Source organism: Panthera onca, chromosome E3 (assembly GCF_046562875.1).
Source record: "Panthera onca isolate mPanOnc1 chromosome E3, mPanOnc1 haplotype 2, whole genome shotgun sequence".
Lineage (NCBI taxonomy): Eukaryota > Metazoa > Chordata > Mammalia > Carnivora > Felidae > Panthera > Panthera onca.
The window spans coordinates 2,964,381-2,983,099 of record NC_138354.1 but is presented as its reverse complement, the minus strand read 5'-3'; the positions used below and the strand labels follow the sequence as shown (position 1 = coordinate 2,983,099).

At 42.0% G+C, this 18,719-nt stretch overlaps 1 protein-coding gene and 1 long non-coding RNA gene across 4 annotated transcripts in view; one reads left to right on the top strand and one right to left on the bottom strand.

Moving 5' to 3' along the window:
* Nucleotides 1-18,719, bottom strand: part of SDK1 (sidekick cell adhesion molecule 1) — an 882,012-nt gene that overhangs the window by 579,215 nt on the left and 284,078 nt on the right. The gene's annotated exons all lie outside the window — the stretch shown is intronic.
* LOC144614730 (uncharacterized) lies at nucleotides 9,117-13,534 on the top strand. 2 transcript variants are annotated; one of them, XR_013552762.1, is made up of 3 exons: nucleotides 9,117-9,203; nucleotides 9,956-10,185; nucleotides 10,993-13,534. It is a non-coding gene; the product is annotated as an uncharacterized LOC144614730 (long non-coding RNA). The 2 variants fall into 2 exon arrangements; XR_013552763.1 differs by having other exon boundaries at nucleotides 9,117-9,379.

Below are 18,719 nucleotides of genomic sequence, written 5' to 3'. Positions count from 1 at the left end.
CCTGGGGCTGTGAACTTCTCTCTTCTGCCAACACAAGTTTTTCTGTGTTCTTCCAAGTTCTGAGGAGTTCTGAGGTTTATTCAAACATCAATCATCTTGAAACATTTATCAACTGTCAAGCACTGTACTGGGGGGTAGGGCCAGCATGGTGAACAAAAATGGAGTCCCTGTCCTGGTGAAGTCTATAGTCTGTGCTGGTGATAGTAAGTTCACCTGCTTGTTCCTCTTTAGGCAGGTTTTTAAAGGAAAAAGCACAGTGTCAACTTTGTCTGCACTTTGCAGGATTACCTTGAAGTTCAAATATTTACTATTGCAAAAACAGTTTAGAAGCTGGAAAGAGATATTCAAGTGACTTGAGTGGACACCGTTTTCACAACAGGGCTTCAGATGGATCAAGTGAAAGTTACAGCAAGACCAGAGAAGAGGACAAATGATTAGCTCCATCCGAGGAAGCTGATTACTACATCTGGCCACGGAACGGGGCTCCTAAGTATCCTGGTACCAAAGAAGACTTTGACATGTGCATTTTTCTTGTTGTTGCCGCTATCTAGCAAAAGTAACACAGTAATTTTCTGGTAGAGAAAATACCATTTTCCAGAAATGGACCCCAGCAAAGTTCACAAGGGTCTCGGTGTAAGCCACACTGAAGGACAGGGTGGACGTTAACGTTCACTACCATTTCACAAAGGACAAAACTGCACTGTTCAAACAGAGGCTTCCTATGCTTATGAGCTATGAGGTCAGACTGCACAGTAGAAAGTTACTAAATTATAAAATCCGTGCAAGAATCATTATTTTGTACTGTTTGGGATTTTATTTCCAAGTGCCCATCTGACTTTTATAATAATAAAAATAATTACACATCATAGTTCGGTTCGGCATCTGAGTTACAAACTAAAAGCTTTAAGGAAAATACCTTCAGTTGCAGAGGACAGGCTCTCTTTCTATTTTCAGTCTTAGGTTTTCAAAACACACATCCTGCGTGTCACAGGAAAGTTTAAAACATTCAGCCGCTGCTTCTCATACCCATTATTCACACATCTGCCTTCAAATACTCTTCGCAACATCACCTCTAGTATGGCAGAAAAAAGTGACTATATGAATTTGTAGTGGAATACATATTTGCCCATTAAAATGTATAGTAAATGTTCATACATATGCCTTGTGTAAATGCTACCATTAGAAACATCTCGGTAGTCTCTAATTTTGACAGGTTTGTGGGAAACCTGTGTGGGGAAAAAAATTTCCCCAAACTCAAAAATCATTTTTACGTTCATGATTCAACTATCACTTCGATGTCCTGTCCTGATCACTAAAGACCCAGGCCGCAGTGGCAGCTCCTGGCTCCCAGGGGCCACCCTGTCGGCCACGTCTGGGTCAGCCCTCGCATGACTTCATACGGGAGCAATCTCGGGCTCCCCGTCCACACAATTTGTGCTGCACCAAACACCGTCTGCTTGTCCCTCTCTACAATTCCTTTGATCTTATGACCTACTCTAAGATCCAAGAAATCCTGTGTGCCAGCAGTGTCTTTGAGCCCTATGAAACTACCATTTCTCCAAGTCGAAATGGTCTCATTTGGCAGCCATACTGGCAGTTTCAACCTGTTCTCCCTACTAAGTCAGGTCACGTTTATGCCACTTGGAACCTAAAGAGTCTTCAGTGAGTACAAGCACCAGTATTTAATGGAACTTTCAAACTACGTGACAGAGACCGGAAAAATATATCTATTATCTAATACTGGTCATTGCTGATAAAGATAGATATGCACACGCATGTATACATACACGCACACACTTTCAAATTTACACATAGTATGATGCACACGATTGCATAAAACTACTAGCCGCGCAATGCGTCAGAGTAACATCGCAGCACAGCTGTCCCCCTGAGAACACAGGTTCTGGAACCGCACTTACCGGTTTCGACTCCTAAATCAACAAGTTGTTAGCTTTCTTAAAAAAATTGAGAATTTTATAGAGATATTTGCAGATTCGCATGCAGTTGTAAGAAATAACAGAGAGATTCTGGGGACCCTTCACTCACTTCCCCGCAAACAGTAACATTTCGCAAAACTATAGTAGGATATGGGACAGGAACTGATGTGGAGATAACCCACTGCTCTTCCTGAGATTTACCAGTTTGACTTGTACTTGCGAGTATGAGTGTGTGTGTGTGGTTCTAGACAACTTCTGCACACGTGGAGGTTCATGTGTCTGTCACCACAAGAATCCTGGCCAATGCTCTTCTGTAGCCACAGCCATCTCCCCCATCAATTTCCTTGATGGGAGGAAACTCTTGTTTGCGTTTGGGTTGTTTGTAGTTGTACACAAACTGTCCCTTTCTTCTTAGCTGGTAAATACATGAGAATAATGTTGCCCCTCATTTTTCTTTTAATGGCTTTAGGATCTGTAGTGTTGCCCCATCTCCTTCCTGTGTTAAGTGATTTGTCTTTCTCAGTCTTGCTGGAAATTTATCAACTTGAATGATTTTTTTTTTCTTTTTGGCAGAGCAGCAGCTTTTTGCTTTCTTGATGGTCTTGATTCTTTTCCTATTTTCAATTTCATTATTTCTGCTTTTTATTATTTCCTTCCTTCTGCTTGCTTCAGGGTTATTGTTTGTTTGGGTTTCTCTGTTCTTCTTTTCCAAATTTCTTAAGGTAGGAACTGAGATGATTGCGGACATTTCATCAATTTTATGTAAAAATTTAATACTATAAATCTCCCTCTCTGAACCGTGTTAGCTGTATCCCACATATTTTGATATGTTGTTTTCACTTCCACCTGGTTCTACGTATTTTTATTGCCTTTAAGACCTCTTTGACCCATGTATCATTTACAACTGTGTGATCTCATTTTACCTGGGGACTTTCCTGTTATCTTTCTGTTAGTGATTCTTCGTGTGAATCCACCATGTCCTAGAAATGCCAATTAAGTCCTGTTGGCAACAGCGTTGTTAAGCTCTTCTCTACCCTTGCTGATTTTCTGTCGGGGCCATCACCCTGTCTAGGTTCAGCACAAAGGTCCTGGCCTAGTTTTGTGGGCTGTGGTTCCAAAGACCGCCTAATTTTCAGAGTCTTTATAGTGTTCTTTGGTCTGCTTTCTTCGTCTGGGGCCAATGGGACACCCACAGGTCCTGCTGGTGCTGCCTGAGAGGCTGGAAGGGCTTTCCCCAGGCCTGGCTGCCTCGTGGCTCTCACTGGAAAGGGGGTTGGTGATTGGGCCAAAGGCTGGAAGAGGCTTCCCTGGCCTAGTGCTTACGGTGACAGGATCCCGTTTGCCTGTGGCTCCTGGCCACCTAGTGTGTCTCAGCACGGCAGAGGAGTCTCAGGTCCGTGGTGACAAAGAGGCTACTTGGCTCGGCCATTAGCTATGGCAGTGTGCTGCAGCAGGAAGTGCCAGATGCCCAGATGTCTGTCCAGGAGAAGAGCCATCTGAGGCCCAGCAAGGATGGTGCACACGTGCCCTGGCTGGTGAACGCTGGAGGGGCTCCTACTGAACTCTCTTGCTGCTGTGGCACGCGGCACAGCTTGCTCCTGTGTGACCCAAGGAAGGAAGGCGCCCACTGGAGCTGCCTTGTATCACTAGTTCGGGGGTCAAGATGGGCCCGGTCTGGCTGGATCTTCCTGGCAAGGGGAGTGTGGTAGGCCCTGCCATTGTATGGTTCCTCCAGTGCAAAGGTCCCAAAACATGTCACCTGCTTCTTCCCACCTTTCAGAGTTCTTTTCTGCTCCTGCATTGTTTCTAGGGTTTAGAGTTGTACTTAGAAGGGAGGAAGAAGGAGAAACAGACCGTTACCCTCTCATGCAGACGAGATGTCCGAAGTTTCTCATTTTTTGACATGGTGCAAAAGCTCCTAAGTCTTAGATTCATCACTGGAAAATTACTGTCTCATAGATTTCAGAACATTAAATAGATACCAGATGTAATGCTCTTAGCTCACTACCTTCTATCAAATAAGCACTCAGAAACTACTAGCTACTGTTAGACACTATAAAGCAATAATTAAATCAAATTAAACATATGAATAGAAAAGGCCAGAAGGAAACCCATTAAATAATTATACTTCTAAATGGTGACATCGTTGGTACTTTTAAATGTCCTTCTTTCATATTTCTCTGTATTTTCCAAATGTTCTACAATTAACAGGTTTAAGTTTGAGGATAAAAAACATTATGAAAATAAGTATAACCTACATATGTACCTTATCACTCTTAAGGTACTTATTTAAATATCTTCCTCAATCTTCAGATACAGCAAGGAATATGATGGAAGCAACAGCAAGATCCAAACTTATCTTCCTTTTCTGGGTTTATGAGACAGAACAAAATGAGTGGGCTTTGTTCTGAGAATGCAATGATTATTTCAGTCCTTCACCTCCCTTAACCCCTAGACTGACCTAATTAGCAAACTGCGTGACAGCTAAGACAAATAGCTTCATAGGATTCACAGCCACGAATAAGGCTAAGATCCTACTCTGTGGTCAGTCTGGCTCACAAACACTGACCAGAATCAACTCAACAGAAAGGAGCTCTCTAAAATGTGATCCACCAAAATAAATATAATTTCTTCCAAAGAGAAAAATACTATCACAAACTAACCTATCAGCAAATTCTGCCTTCTTTTCAGACTCTGTCAGCCTAGATGTGTGGGGAGAGAAGGCAGGTAAAATTCCAGCAGCCTCTGGAAGGGGGAGAGGCTCCATGAGCATACTCCCAACAGAGAGGTCCTGAGGTCCAGGGCCTTGGTTTCAGCTAACCAGAAAATCCAATCTGACCCTTAGGAGTTGTTTCAAACTAACACCTGAATGAAACCAACACTAAATTTTCTTGGTAAGATTAAGATTTTGTGTTCTTTTGTAATGTTTTATTATTTTTGAGAGAGAGACAGAGAGAGAGCGCGCGCGCCCAAGCAAGCAAGCAAGTGGGGGAGGGGCAGAGACAGAGGGAGACACAGAATCTGAAGCAGGCTCCAGGTTCCTAGCCATCGGCACAGAGCCCGACGTGGGGCTCGAACTCACGAACCATGAAATCATAACCTGAGTGCAAGTAGGATGCTTAACAGACTGAGCCACACAGTCTCCCAAAGATTAAGGGTTTTTTAAAAGATTGATAAAAAGATTCACAATTTCCAGGTTTAAATAATTCCATTGAGAAAATTTTTCTTTAAGAAAACTTTTAAAGAAAGTTTGTGTTATATAAAACTTCTAAATTTAGGGAGAAAGTGAGGTCGGCTAAATTGATGTTTCTGGCTTTATTTTTGGATAGCATTAATTCCAGAAAAAAGGACAGAAGAGGCATGCAAGCAAGCTGGAAGTTAAACTGACTCGAAAATTATTAGCATAATGATGTATAAATATATACATAATTATCCCATTTTTGAAGCAAAAAAATTTCACTGAAGGTTGTGTCCAACTTTAGGCTTGCTTGACCTATAAAGTGAGGGAGAAACACTGCAGCTGACTTACCATTTGGATTTGAAAACTTTTACCAGGATACTCTTGGCAGATTGTATTACATATGAATATTAAAAATTCATTTTATTTCAAATATCATAAAATAGTGCACAGATGCTCATTTTAAATAATTCACGTACCCATCAGGTACTGATATAGTAAAGTAATATGATCTATATTAATAAATATTGCATTATGAACACAGATGTGCTTTTTTTTTTGGAGGGGTTGTAACTCTTAAAAACATCTATTCCTGGCAAACAAATGCTACCAATAAATAAAATACTAAAGATCAAAAAGCAAAGAGATGTTAAAACAAAAAAAGGAAATTTAGTTTGCATGATTTAAAAGTAGGTGGGGCCATTAAATCGGTAGTTCTTTCCCCTACCTTGCTAAAATAAACTTACTAAAAGCTGGTTGAGTTTATCCAACACTTGTACAATTTTTTTTAACAATCATGGATGATTGTTGCCTCTTTTAACAATCATGGAAGATGAATGAAGGTTCAAAATAAGCCAATATGTTCATTTCAACTAGGCACCTGAGCAATACTGCAAAACATAAAATTATAAGAAGCTCATCTTTTCCAGAATAAAACACCTCCTAGAAATATCAAAACATGAAAACAGAAGGAAATATGACAAGAGCTCTCGCAAGACGTCTGTTCTTTCCTAAACCATCACTTGTCATAGTAATAATATCACACAAAGCATGCGGAAAGTTCCTGGACACACCTGTTGAATGGATATAATCAGTACAAGAGAATCCTGACTTGTTCTACATGTTCTCAAAGTTCACCTTTAGTAGTCTTCTATCAAGTATAAGGATGGAGGAAAACAGAACTATTGCATCAGAGATGGGCAAAGATACTCTAATTAACACAATTCCAATAAAATCAAAGAAGGGATAACAGTAAGTATCCAGCAATAACAAGGACAGGTTTTGGGGGTGGAAGGCATGTGAGATGTGTGCTATAACCAACTGGTCCAAAGGGACTGCTCTAAACCAATCCCTGGTAAGACGCGCAATACCTACGTAATTTTTACATTGCCGTACATGTTGATTTTAAGTATACTAATTCATCTGAAGGGAAGAAGTAAAATGTAAAGGTTAAAAAGTTTCAGGCACTGAAATATTATGGGCTCATTTAAACATCACAAGATACCTAAAATTTGCAAATTTCCTAATAAATCACTGGTAACTGTGTTATCTCAATATATGTTCATATATACTGAGATACATATATCTGTAAATCTACTGAGAAATACATGTATGCATGTATATATATTTGTAGGTAAAGCTAAAAATTCACATTGACTTCACAAATATCTTCATAATTGTGATAGTTGTGCTGACATTTAACAAATACTATGTTTTTATGTAACATATCTAAATATATATTTTTAGATGCACATTTTGGGAGACTGCAAATGGAGCTGCATTGTTTTATTTTAGTGTCACATGCACGGAAATAGGATTTTTTCCATTCTGGCTAAATTTAAACTAGGCTATCTATGCAAAGAAAAAGAAGTCATGATTCCAGGCTCTGTTTGCATATTAATTAGTTTACAGTGAATAGGAGGGGAATAGTAAAAAGCGGTGCCTTTATGTGCATTAATAAAACTGTCTACACAAAGAATGACAACGTTATTGTTCATGGCCAACTTACACAATGCCTGTACTTTTCACCTCACGGCACAGTAGTCTAAGTCTGTGCTAAAAAGTAAAAACGAAACCAAAACCCCCATTGCACAGGACTTAGGTAACTCTGATCTCAAGATGTAGACGCTCTAAATTCAGTCTGGAGTGCACTGTGATTGATGACACATCTCCACCCTATTTCACACGGAATACTGTAGGACATAAAACCCTCTGCTCTAGAAAGAACTTTCTTTCATTTTCCTTAGGCACAAGGGATAATATTTAGCATGATATATTATTTAAAAATTTTAAGTAAAATGGCAACTCACAAGGTACTCTATGTACATCAAACAATTCGTGAGACGTCATTATTTCAACTCTGCCTCTTGTTGGTTGCAGATGAAGGCACAAAAGGTATGTGCAAGAAAAATAAAGAATGCTGTACCAACCCTGTGGTGGCTTCCACAAAGCGAATGCATCCTCACAGGAAGACTAGAATTCATAGAAAGCACAGTTCATGGCCTTCAGAATTAACCCAGTAAATTCTAGATTCTACCAAAAAGAACTGTACACATGAAAGATAACAAAACAAAGGAGTAAGTCTTAAGACAGGACACGTTTTTAATACAGCTTGGAAATATAATGTACTTCCGTTGAACAGATAATGGAGAGCGACAGAAACCATGTTAACAGCAAGCTCTCTGTGCCAAGAGATGTAATTCCGAGACTGTAAGAGTGGAGGGGCTGCTGAGCACAGCACTGTTGGTATGTGGATATGCTGGAAAGGAGAACCCTACAGCTGCTGTCTCTTGGGACCGGACCCTAACAGAGCCCTCTGAATAATGCTAGAGAAGGAGACATTTGGGATCAAAGAAGTGGTATTTTCTTTATGAGCTTATTAACATGTTAAGTTATAACAGATGATAAAATGGATAAAAAATATTAACTCCAGATTTCACATGAAGTCCTAGGTTCATCAGAAACTTGAGTGCAATACTTCTCTATAACAATGATCTATCTTTAACAGAAAAATAGTGAGATACTGAATGCAGCACAATAAAATCATTAAATCCACACACACAGCCTTTCTGAAAAGCAATTTCGAAATGCATTTGAAAAGCCTTCAAAATAGCCTTTACCTCAGTTATTTCCTTCTAAGAATTTGTGCTAAGAAAATACTCATGCATCCACTTGCCAATTTACATATGAGGATGTTCATCACAGCATTATTTATAATGACCAAAAAAACCCCCAGAAACAATCAAATGGTGAGCAACAGAAACGTTACTCCTTTAGGCAACATAACACAATGACATCTATCAACACTTAAAATGTACCACGTGGCTTTGGAGCAAGTCACATCTCAACTCAAATCCTGTTTCTACAATTTGTATATTTACAATGTTTGGCATGATAATTTATCTGAAATTAATTCTTGTACATAGGGTAAAAAAGGTGCCTAAAACTATTTTCCTCCAGAAGAATGGGCAGGTATACCCATGATACTTATTAAATAAACCATCTTTTAAGTGATTTTTGTCAGCATTATCATACATCAGATCTTCATATATACTTGGATCTCTATTATCTTAAATAGTGAGCTATTAAATCACTTAAAGCAGAATAAAAATATTAATATTTAGCATTCAATATTAATTTCTAAACCTACTACTAAGTATAACTTTAAAACCTTAGGATTAAACTGTAATAAAAATATCTAAAACTCTACGAACGAACAAGGTCATGTGCCTTAGAAGAAAACAGCCAGTGCTGATCAACTATCAACTCTATATACTCTATATTTTTAAATCAAGACACTCAGAGATTTTCCTCATCAACTCATTTGGTTCGATCAGAAGGAGCCACCCCCCCAAAATGCATATATTGAAAACTACTCCCCAGCGTGATAGTTCTAGGAGGTTGGGGCTTCGGAGGGTGGTTAGGTCATAAGAGGGAAGGCCCATCTGAGAACTCCCTTGCCCCTGTCACCCTGTGAGGTCACAGTAAAAAGATGACTGTCCCTCAACCAGAAAGGGACCCTCACCAGACACCAAATCTGCCAGTGCTTTGATCTTGGACTTCCCAGCCTCCAGAACTGTGATGGATAAGTAAATGTCTGTTCTTTATAGACAATAATATGGTCTATAGTAGCCTGTAAGGACTAAGAAAATGACCTTTTATATCTTTCTGATATTTGGATTTACAAGTCTATCTTGCTGAGATCATGAGTTTTAAATGCTGGCAAAATGAGTAATTTTATACTTTTATTTTACAAAACCCTAAGGTAAGTAAGCTAAGAATGAGTCCACATAAGGGAAGACTTTAGTCAAAACGCACTCACATGACAGACTTCTAGGTTTCAGGACCCCACCTCTGCACTTAGACAGTTCTACAACACAGAAGAACCAGGGGCTTTTTGTGAAATGATGGTCTTTACACAGTACATTTTGGGCAAAGGCCACCGAGCAGCCCACTGCTACCTTTCCTTCCCTGAATTCTTAATGTCCCCTTCACATATTTGGTGCTGGGCCTTCGCCACACTTTTGCTGTTCTTTCCCTTTTCATATGCTGCCCTCCACTCCCTTGCACAGCGCCCTGAATACACGTGAATACAAAGTAACCATTCATGGCTAATACAGAGGATATCATAAGACAATGCATTTACAGAGCCTTACTCTTTTTTTTCCGTGGTTCTCGTACACCATCTCAACTGATGCTATGTGAGCTCCAACAGTCATGACCTTCATTTTCCACAGGAAAGAAACAGAGGACTAGGGGGGTCGAGTAACTTACATAAAGTCAAATATTTATTGGTAGCATTATGGAGCTGTAAACACATACATTTTTATCTCATTTCCAGCGCCTTTCCCGACACCACTGCTGGTGCAAGTGTGGTCCCCCCAGGCAGCAGTCTCCCACCTTCTGAGAACTTGCAAGATATGTGGATTCTCAGTCCCCACCCAGACCTGCTGACCAGGCTCTGGAAGTGGGATCCCTCGATCTGGGTTTTGGCAAACGCTCCAGGCTCCAGGCAACTCCGACACACTCTCCAGTTGGGAGAACCACTGCTCTACGCTGCAAAGATTGAAGGTTAAAGTGTTTGTCTAATTATGTTCAGCAATTTCATAAGAACAAAAATGTGTTAAGACTTGACCAAGAATTGTTAAATTCTTTAAATAACTAGATCATACTAATTTAGGTTTCCCTCATCCTGACACACTCAGTGGTGGAAAGAACGAAACAAAAACATACAGAACAAAAAACCCCTATCAAGTACAAATTAGCACAGAGTTTCTCAGCTCTCCAGCACTAGTCACGGCCACTCCTACTTGCACCGGCCCCACCAAAATGAGCAGAGCACAGGTCGGGGGCTCAGAAATGCCATCTTGCTTCAGCTGCCCCCTGCACCCAGCAGAATCCCCCCCCCCCCCCCCCCCCGCCAGCTTGTGAAATGTTGAGTCAGCAAAGGGGCTGCAGTCCCGGGCACTGGGGGGACAGGGCCGCAGGCTGGCTCTAATTCACTCACCGAATAACCAGGTGGCGCCTGTGAGTATGTGCTAGGCACACAGGACACAAAAGTGACCCCTCGTCCTTGAGGAGTTCACATTTGAATGGGAAAAAAACCACGGCAAATTCACCAATATTTGAATTCAGCCTTGAAGGAAGAGGACTCACGGAGAGTTCCAGCAGGCAACAGCCATGAGGAAGCCCCACCTTGCTGGCATCCGCCCACGTCCACCTTTTCTTCCCCCAGATCCTCAGGCGAGTTCGGCTAAAATTGATCCTTACCACTAGGCCATCTGGCAACTCCACCCAACTGTTTACGTGGTGCCCGGCTACTTGCTTCAAATCCCTTCATTAATTCTCTGCTGTTTAATTTGTTCCCCCTCCCAACAGCTTTGACACCAGTGGCTGTTCTCACTCTGCACAATGTGGAAACATCTCTAGCAAACAAACAAACAACCGCACTTACAGATGTGTGGTGCAGTCCTGCTGCCCACAGAACATTCGGGGCCTTAGTGGAACTGCGCTTCCCGCCTGCTCAGTAAGTGACGTCACCTCGCGTCAGCCAATGAAACGCACGCAAAACCTCAGGGCTCACCCTGGGGCAGAAGCCTAGGGGCCCGGGAGCCACACACCTGCGCACCCCCCTCCTCCCAGACAGGTATCAGCAGCATCTGACGCGGTAGCCCATCAGCCCAGGACGGACGGCACTGAGCAGAAACCCCCTTGCCCACCCACAATGGATGCGTGGCCTAAGCATGCAACAGATGAATTTTAACAACTCAGACTCCCAGGCAGCGGTCTCAGGACACCCCGCTCTGGAAGGTGCTACAGGTGGAATGCTGCTTCATCCGTGCCACTTCCTACCCTGCCTCAGCTGACAAAATGCTCTGCATTAAGTTGCAAAGGAAAAAACAAACAAAAGAAAACCCGTGTTTTAAATTATTCTGGCAGTTACAAAGTGTTGGAAACCAAGACGGGTACATATGGTGCTTGGAAGTGAGGAATTCTTACAGAACTATACCAGAAAATTTATAAGCAGTCAAACATGTCTCCGTGGGCATTTAAAAATGAAATCGATGCTATAAAGGCCAGATAGTCAAAAGCATTTACTAAAAGAGAAAAGCCTTTAGCCAAGAATAACATAATTTATGAGCAAAATAATTCAAATACAAAAACTATACAATTGTTATGGTTGAGGAAAGAATGAAACAAGTTGAAAGGAGCACAGACACTTGGCGGTAACAATCTGTGAATAAAGGAGTGATCCTTTCTCAAAAATAAAGTCCTTCTTGATGGTAAAAACAAAAAGTTTATGAAACTCATGCTGCTACTGGTGATTTTATTCATTTATTTAATTTTATTCATTTATTCAATAAATGAATATTCTGAAGTAATTTAAAAGCTAACATTCATCAAACGCTCTGAAAGATGATCTTTTTGTACAGAATAATCCAAAAATGAAATACAAACCATATGTACATCAATAGGATTTGAAATGCATTATAAAAATGAAGTTCCTATTAATTCCCGCCCATGTCTGTAAGCATACATAACACAGCCTGAGAAACATACTGAAGGACATTTTGAAGTTTCTCTCAGAATAAGCGAATGGCCGTCTTACGGATCTCCCGACCTGCCTTTGTGCAGCTATGTGCCCTCTGGATTATCTGTTACTAGATGTGGCTCCTGAAAGGATACTGCTCCTCAAGCGCAGACCATGGGAAGGGGAGGCCACCACCTGCCTGACCTGCCCAGCCCATCCTGCCTAGTCAGGATGGCTGCCCAACAGGGTGGGGGTCTGGCCTTGTGGCTTTACCTTCGCAACCACAACAGATATTGACTGTTCATAAAACAGAAATTAAACACGTAGAGAAAACCAGGGAGGCCGAGGAGAAGGGGACCTACTTCTTCAAAATGCCAAAACCTATCACAAATGCCCCCTCAGTGACAACCCCTCTAGGCGAGATCTCCATTTTTCTTGCTAGGGGTAGAAACGTTACTTTCTCAATTTTTAAAAATTAAATTAAAACGAGGAATAACCTCAGTTACCTTGGAGACATAGCTCAACACATGTTGGCAGGAAACTTGAAACACAAATAGGACATGACTTCCAAGCTTGTCCCAGACCTGAGGATGGGAAGAGCAACAACAAATACAAACTCACCCGGGCTGATCTCCCCCAAAGGAGGCTCCAGGCCCCAGAGAAGACGACAACAAGCACTGAAGGGTTGGAGGATGCTGGCCCTCCCCTTATTTCTGGTCCCTGTTCGGGGGGAGTTTCTGGTGCAAGGATAAATCCTTTCACTTTCCTTCCTAGAAGTCTTCCTTTGTCTTTGATTTTTTTTCTCATTTCTCCATTTACTCTTTAAAAAGGTCCCTGTTAGAGCTCTATGCCTTCTCTGAAGGTACTTCTGGCAAACACAGAATAAAAGAGCCTCTTAAATACAGCGAACCAACTGGTGATTGCCGGGAGAGAAGGCAATGAGTGAAACGGGGAACAGGGATGGAGAGGTACAAACTTGCAGTATAAAACAACTGAGTCACGGGTATGAAACGTACAGCATAAGGAACATAGTCAATGAGACTGTAATCATGCTGTAAGGCGACAGATTGTGACTACACTTATCATGGTGAGCATTAACATACAGAAATGTCAAATCAACATGTTGTTGAAAACTAACATAACATTGTATGTCAACTACACTTCAGTAATGAAACAACAACAAGAAAAACCCACCAAGCCTACCACATACCTTCCAAGAGAGGTTTAAAGAGAAACAATAATATTAAACTGCTGAAAGCTACCGCACAGTGTTTTTATAGATGAAAATAGCTTCTATTTTAAAGTTTTTGATAGTTGTACTGACTACAATATCAGTGCAACTTTAATAAAGCAATGGAGCAAAGATACTTGTGAAATACCAACCTACCATATGCCAGGCCTGGCAGCATGAACTGGGCATACTTAAGCCTTAAGTGTTTCCCATCACAGTCCCTATGCACTGAGTCCTTCTCTCCCACAGACCCAGTGCTCTGCCCTGGAACAGGAGCAAGGGCCGTGCTGGACACACAGGCCTGCACGAAGTAGGGCCATACTCATGATCTCTACAAAGCAGAGGGTGAACAGGATCTGTGTGACATACTCGATCACCCTTCCAACATTCTTCTTGGGAGAAAAATAACGATCTAAGTTGTTTTCTGTGAGACTTCCACAGTCAGTAGATTTCTGCATGATGGTTTTACTCAAGGAAGGTGTAAACTATGTAATATCAGGCTTTGACATAATAGAAATTTATCACGGATTATTTAAAAAAACTCTCACTCTGAAAGAAATTTCTCGAGGCTGGCATTGTCCCTGACTACTTATCCATCAATTAAGTTTTTAAATTAATGTGAAATATATCTCAAACTATAAGTTAGTGTTGGATTTTTAGTTTATGAAGGCTTAAGTATGTACCTAGCCCTTATTCCCCTAAAGATTAGTTTTTATTCCTTTGTTTGAATGATATAGTAACAATATAAGGACATTTAGTTCATCAGACTGTTAACCTAAATGGCTAATAACACATTGGGTTAATAGTTTATTTTCCTGAGTCTCACACTGGAGTGGTATCTGTCTGTCCTAATGAACAGATCCAATCTATGTCAACAATCTTTTGTTGAAAAGCTCCCCTACGTCAGATACATGCCGCGATGCAAAAATTAATGACACACACTTAAGGAAGCTTGCAGTCTTACTGAAAAAAAAAAAAAAAAAAAAAAAAAAAAAAAAAAAAACCCAAAATGTTATTTGGTAAGTGCTGTCTTTATCCAGAGCTCATACCAAGGGTTATAGGAATAACAATAAGGGGGTGTTAAGGAGAATTCTAGCAGTACTGACAATTCCAAGTATCCTTGAGGAGTAAGGAGGAGTTCACCAGAAAGATTAGAAGCAAAAGGGACTGGGAGTAGGTGGGACGTTCCTGGGCCAAGGCAGACACATGAGAAAAGACTGGGAGGCACAGAATGACCAGCATGTGGTATAGATTGTACCCACTAATATCTACTGCAACACAATGATAACAGTGAATCAACCTAGGTAGCTTTGAGCATACCAAAGTACACGTAAGGAACACCCATGCAGCCTTGGGCATAGGAAAGCACATGGAAGGAACTTGGCAAATGGGTTTTGCTTGTCCAACCCGACAATTTCTAACTTGCACGAAGCAATGATTAATTTACAATTAATTACAAACTTTTTACTTCAACAAATAAAAACGAAAATCTCTTTTATTAGTCCAATATATGAGATAGGATATATGCTTTATACTCAAGGATATACCTTGTTCAGTTTTGACCTGAAATGCATATGTCAGTTGAAAAACATTGATCAAGTTTAGCAAATAGAAATAATTGTGCCAAATGTTTGAGAGATTTCGGAAATGTGTTCTTTGGTAGATAACATGACAGAAAATTAATACTGGGACTTTAACTGGGCTTCCCTCCAATAAAATAAAACCTCCTGGATTAGGATCTCCTGTCATAATTCTCACCAGACAGACCAGATGAAGGCCCATCTTTCCATGGTGAAGATATAAAAAGAGTGGTTTTCTTGACACTTTCATGTAAATTCCTTGAAATATTTTAAATATGCCTTTAAGGTATTATATTACAGATGCATGAATAATGGTTTTCAAATGTCAAATTAATTTATATGAACTTGGGTCCTTTTTTGCCAAAGCTTTAAGGAAATAACTTTAAAAATAAGTTTGATTCCACTGATGTCTAAATCACGGTCTAGGCCTGGGTATTTAGGCCAGGCCAGAACCAGCGCTTAATGCTAATAATGAATTCTCTCTGTATTCACAACGGATTCACTGTGTTCTCTGATTATGTGATGTCTCCACGCCACACATACATAAGAGCAGATCTCCATCATCCTTCCCCAGATTCCTGAAAGTCTTTCCTCCTTTTGATTCAAGTTTACTGCTCCCCTCTAGCTCTTTAATTGCTCTTTGTCAAGCCTGTGAAGGGACTCTTTCTCCCAAATGCCCCTCATATGAAGGTTCCCACCAGTCCAGTCCTCCTCCTGTTTGGTTTTCGAGAAGCCACAATGTGAAGGACTGCCCCAAATGTGACCCACACATGTTTAATGTTTCCTCAAAGTACTACAAATGTGAATTTTAAAATCAGGATATTTCACGTTACCGTTTAGAGTTTTGCTTAAATCTGAACAACTGGGGGCTCTGTCACCAGGTCTACTGGCTGTGGCTGGACAGCAGCTGCCCCATCAGGTAAGGTTTGCGCTCTCGGGCCAGCCTGGTCTATCCTGACGCTGAGCCATGTGCCAGAAGCAGCTTGCCACCCTAAAGTGGGCACTCTTCACTCATTTGTGTGGATCCCACATGCCCTGAGCTGACAAGCCTGGCCATGGCGATGCACCCAATAATTTCTATAACCTCGCTCATGCCCATGACTCAACTCGGTGTGGATGATCACCATGGTGTTAAGTGCCTCATTTAATCAGTCTGTAATTGTTTATTGAGCACCCATACATTCCATGATTGTGCCACTTGTGACATATGAGTGGCAAAGACAAATGAGATGTGGTCCTGCTCCCGAAGAGCCTGCAATTCAGGGTAGGGGGCCAGGCAAGTACTCCGTCTCTGCTGAGCTCCAACTCACCAGTCTCCAGACCACAAGGACCTCTCAAATGGACACTCTGATGCCAGTAAAAACTCAGCCTGTCCGGCTTAAAACTCCTGCCAGAAGCTCCCTCCTGGGCTCTGCAGGTGGCAAGGGCAGGGACCCATGGCTCCTCTGTCACTTTCCCAGTAAATCTCATAGAAATATGGGATTTAACAGTGATATGAGAACAAACAGTGTTCTCACCAGGCATATACCAAGTCTTTGAAGGAAATGCTAAACACAAAGCACCAACTCGGTGGTCTCTACGGCCATGCTCCAGTGTCGTGGAGGATGCCCTAGCTACCGGCTCCCCAACAAGCCCTACCCGTGGAAAGAAAAATAAGCAGCCTGGGAACTAGGTGCCATGAGCGAAGAGGAGGGAACGAGTGGAAAACCTCTCCCGTGGGTCGTCTTCTTCCCCTAATGGTGGTGGGAGTTTTCAACACAGAAACAACAAAACCAGAAGCCATTTCTTACCAGCTGAGCCACGCCAGTTAGTGACTGGATTGAAAAGGCAGAAGGGAGATGATGCCAAATGGGGAGAAGGGACAAAAACAGGAAAAGGAGGGCACCAAGAGGAGACCCCTCTGCATCCCGGCGCCTGCAACCATAAAATCGTGACAGCAGTACACATGTGTTTGGGCTTTGGGGTTTCTTTTTTCCTCTCTGGTTCCTTAAAACATTATCCAACTACCATAACAATTCCCTCTCAATTTCTCCTAAATATCCCCTAAATTATTTAGGCCCTCACTCGAAGTTCATGCCATTGTGGGGTGAGGAATGTCTTAAATTCCTATGTCCCAAACCCACAGCAGGAAACCCTGGGCTGGCAGATACGAGGGGAGCTTGGGGACCTAATCAATTCCCACATGAAAGGTACCTTGGTGACACCCAAGGTACTTCACAATCTGGCACCACCTTCCTTCCCAGGTAAGGGGGATGCGCCTTAAGAATGAAGAAGGATACGTTGCTGACAGGGTAACAGGAAGATGCTTGGAGTCAAAATTACATGGATCTTCAGAAAATACAGAAATTCACCACTTATGAACTGGTCTCGGCATTAAGAGACAAAATTAACAAAAAGACATCTATTCCTAGGACAATTTAACAAACTAACAAACAGGACTTCCAACATAAAGACAACAGAATGAAAGTGTATGTTTACTTCTCTTCTGAAACATCACTGGAACAACCGGGAAAGGATTTTCAATTAAAGGTGAAGGGAACACAAGAGAGAACAAGACGGATTGGTAGAAAACGCTACACCTGAATCCAAAATTTGCAAAGGGGAAACTAGTGTAAGATCCCCAGAGGTTCTCGGGGGGCCTGACCTACCTGAGGAAGGAAGGAAAAGGAGGAAGTAAGGAGCAGAACCTGAGAGGCTCTTAAACTCCCCCCCCCCCCGCCCCCGCGCCTGGATGTCCTTCTCCACTGTGCACAACCAGTGCCTGCCCTCTGCCAGCAGGATGAGCACTGAGAGAGGACAACACAAGGGCACCTGGACTCAGAGAACTAACTCTGGACGAGCAGCATCTGGATACCTTCCTGGAAAGAGGGAGACTCTCTGAACTTATGCCAACATACCCCAACTCAAGCTCTTGGATGCTGGAAGCCCAGCTTCCACCCTCTAGACAGGGCAGAGATAGAATCTTCTTCAGGGAAACTGGCCTGCTCAAGGGAGGAACACTTAAAAATGACAACACCTCAAACCAAGTTCCCTGACTCAAAGGTCCAGTCAGACCACCCCAGAGCCAGAGCTCCGGCAGCAAATGGCTCAGTGTCTGATTCACAGTAGCGACTTAATGAACACTTGCTACAGGAAACGGGGAATTTGTCTGTTTCTGGTAACAAACTTGCAGACTGTTGCACTTTTCAATCCCAAAGCATCAATTGTGGAGAACTCACCACTGAGTTCCTCAGCATCACATTCAAGGTACGTCATTCACAAGCAGAGGCTCTCTGACCTTGTTCCCGATCAGAAGCGCTAGGAAAGCAACAGGTACAGAGTCAGCGAAAGAGCTCCGGCTCACAGAGACCTCAGACCACGCTCTGGTTCTGGCACTTCCTGGCCACACCACCGGTCCAGTTATTTAAACATGAAGATGAATAGAAAGCGTTTTTATTTTTTATTTTTTTTTAAACGTTTATTTATTTTTGGGACAGAGAGAGACAGAGCATGAACGGGGGAGGGGCAGAGAGAGAGGGAGACACAGAATCGGAAGCAGGCTCCAGGCTCTGAGCCATCAGCCCAGAGCCCGACGCGGGGCTTGAACTCACAGACCGTGAGATCGTGACCTGAGCCGAAGTCGGACACTCAACCGACTGAGCCACCCAGGCGCCCCTAGAAAGCGTTTTTAAAGTAGTGACGAAGACACATAAATACTGATAGGCCATTGAATGAAACAGACAGAAAAGAGTACCCAGGGTGCAGTCCCATCCATATGATGCTC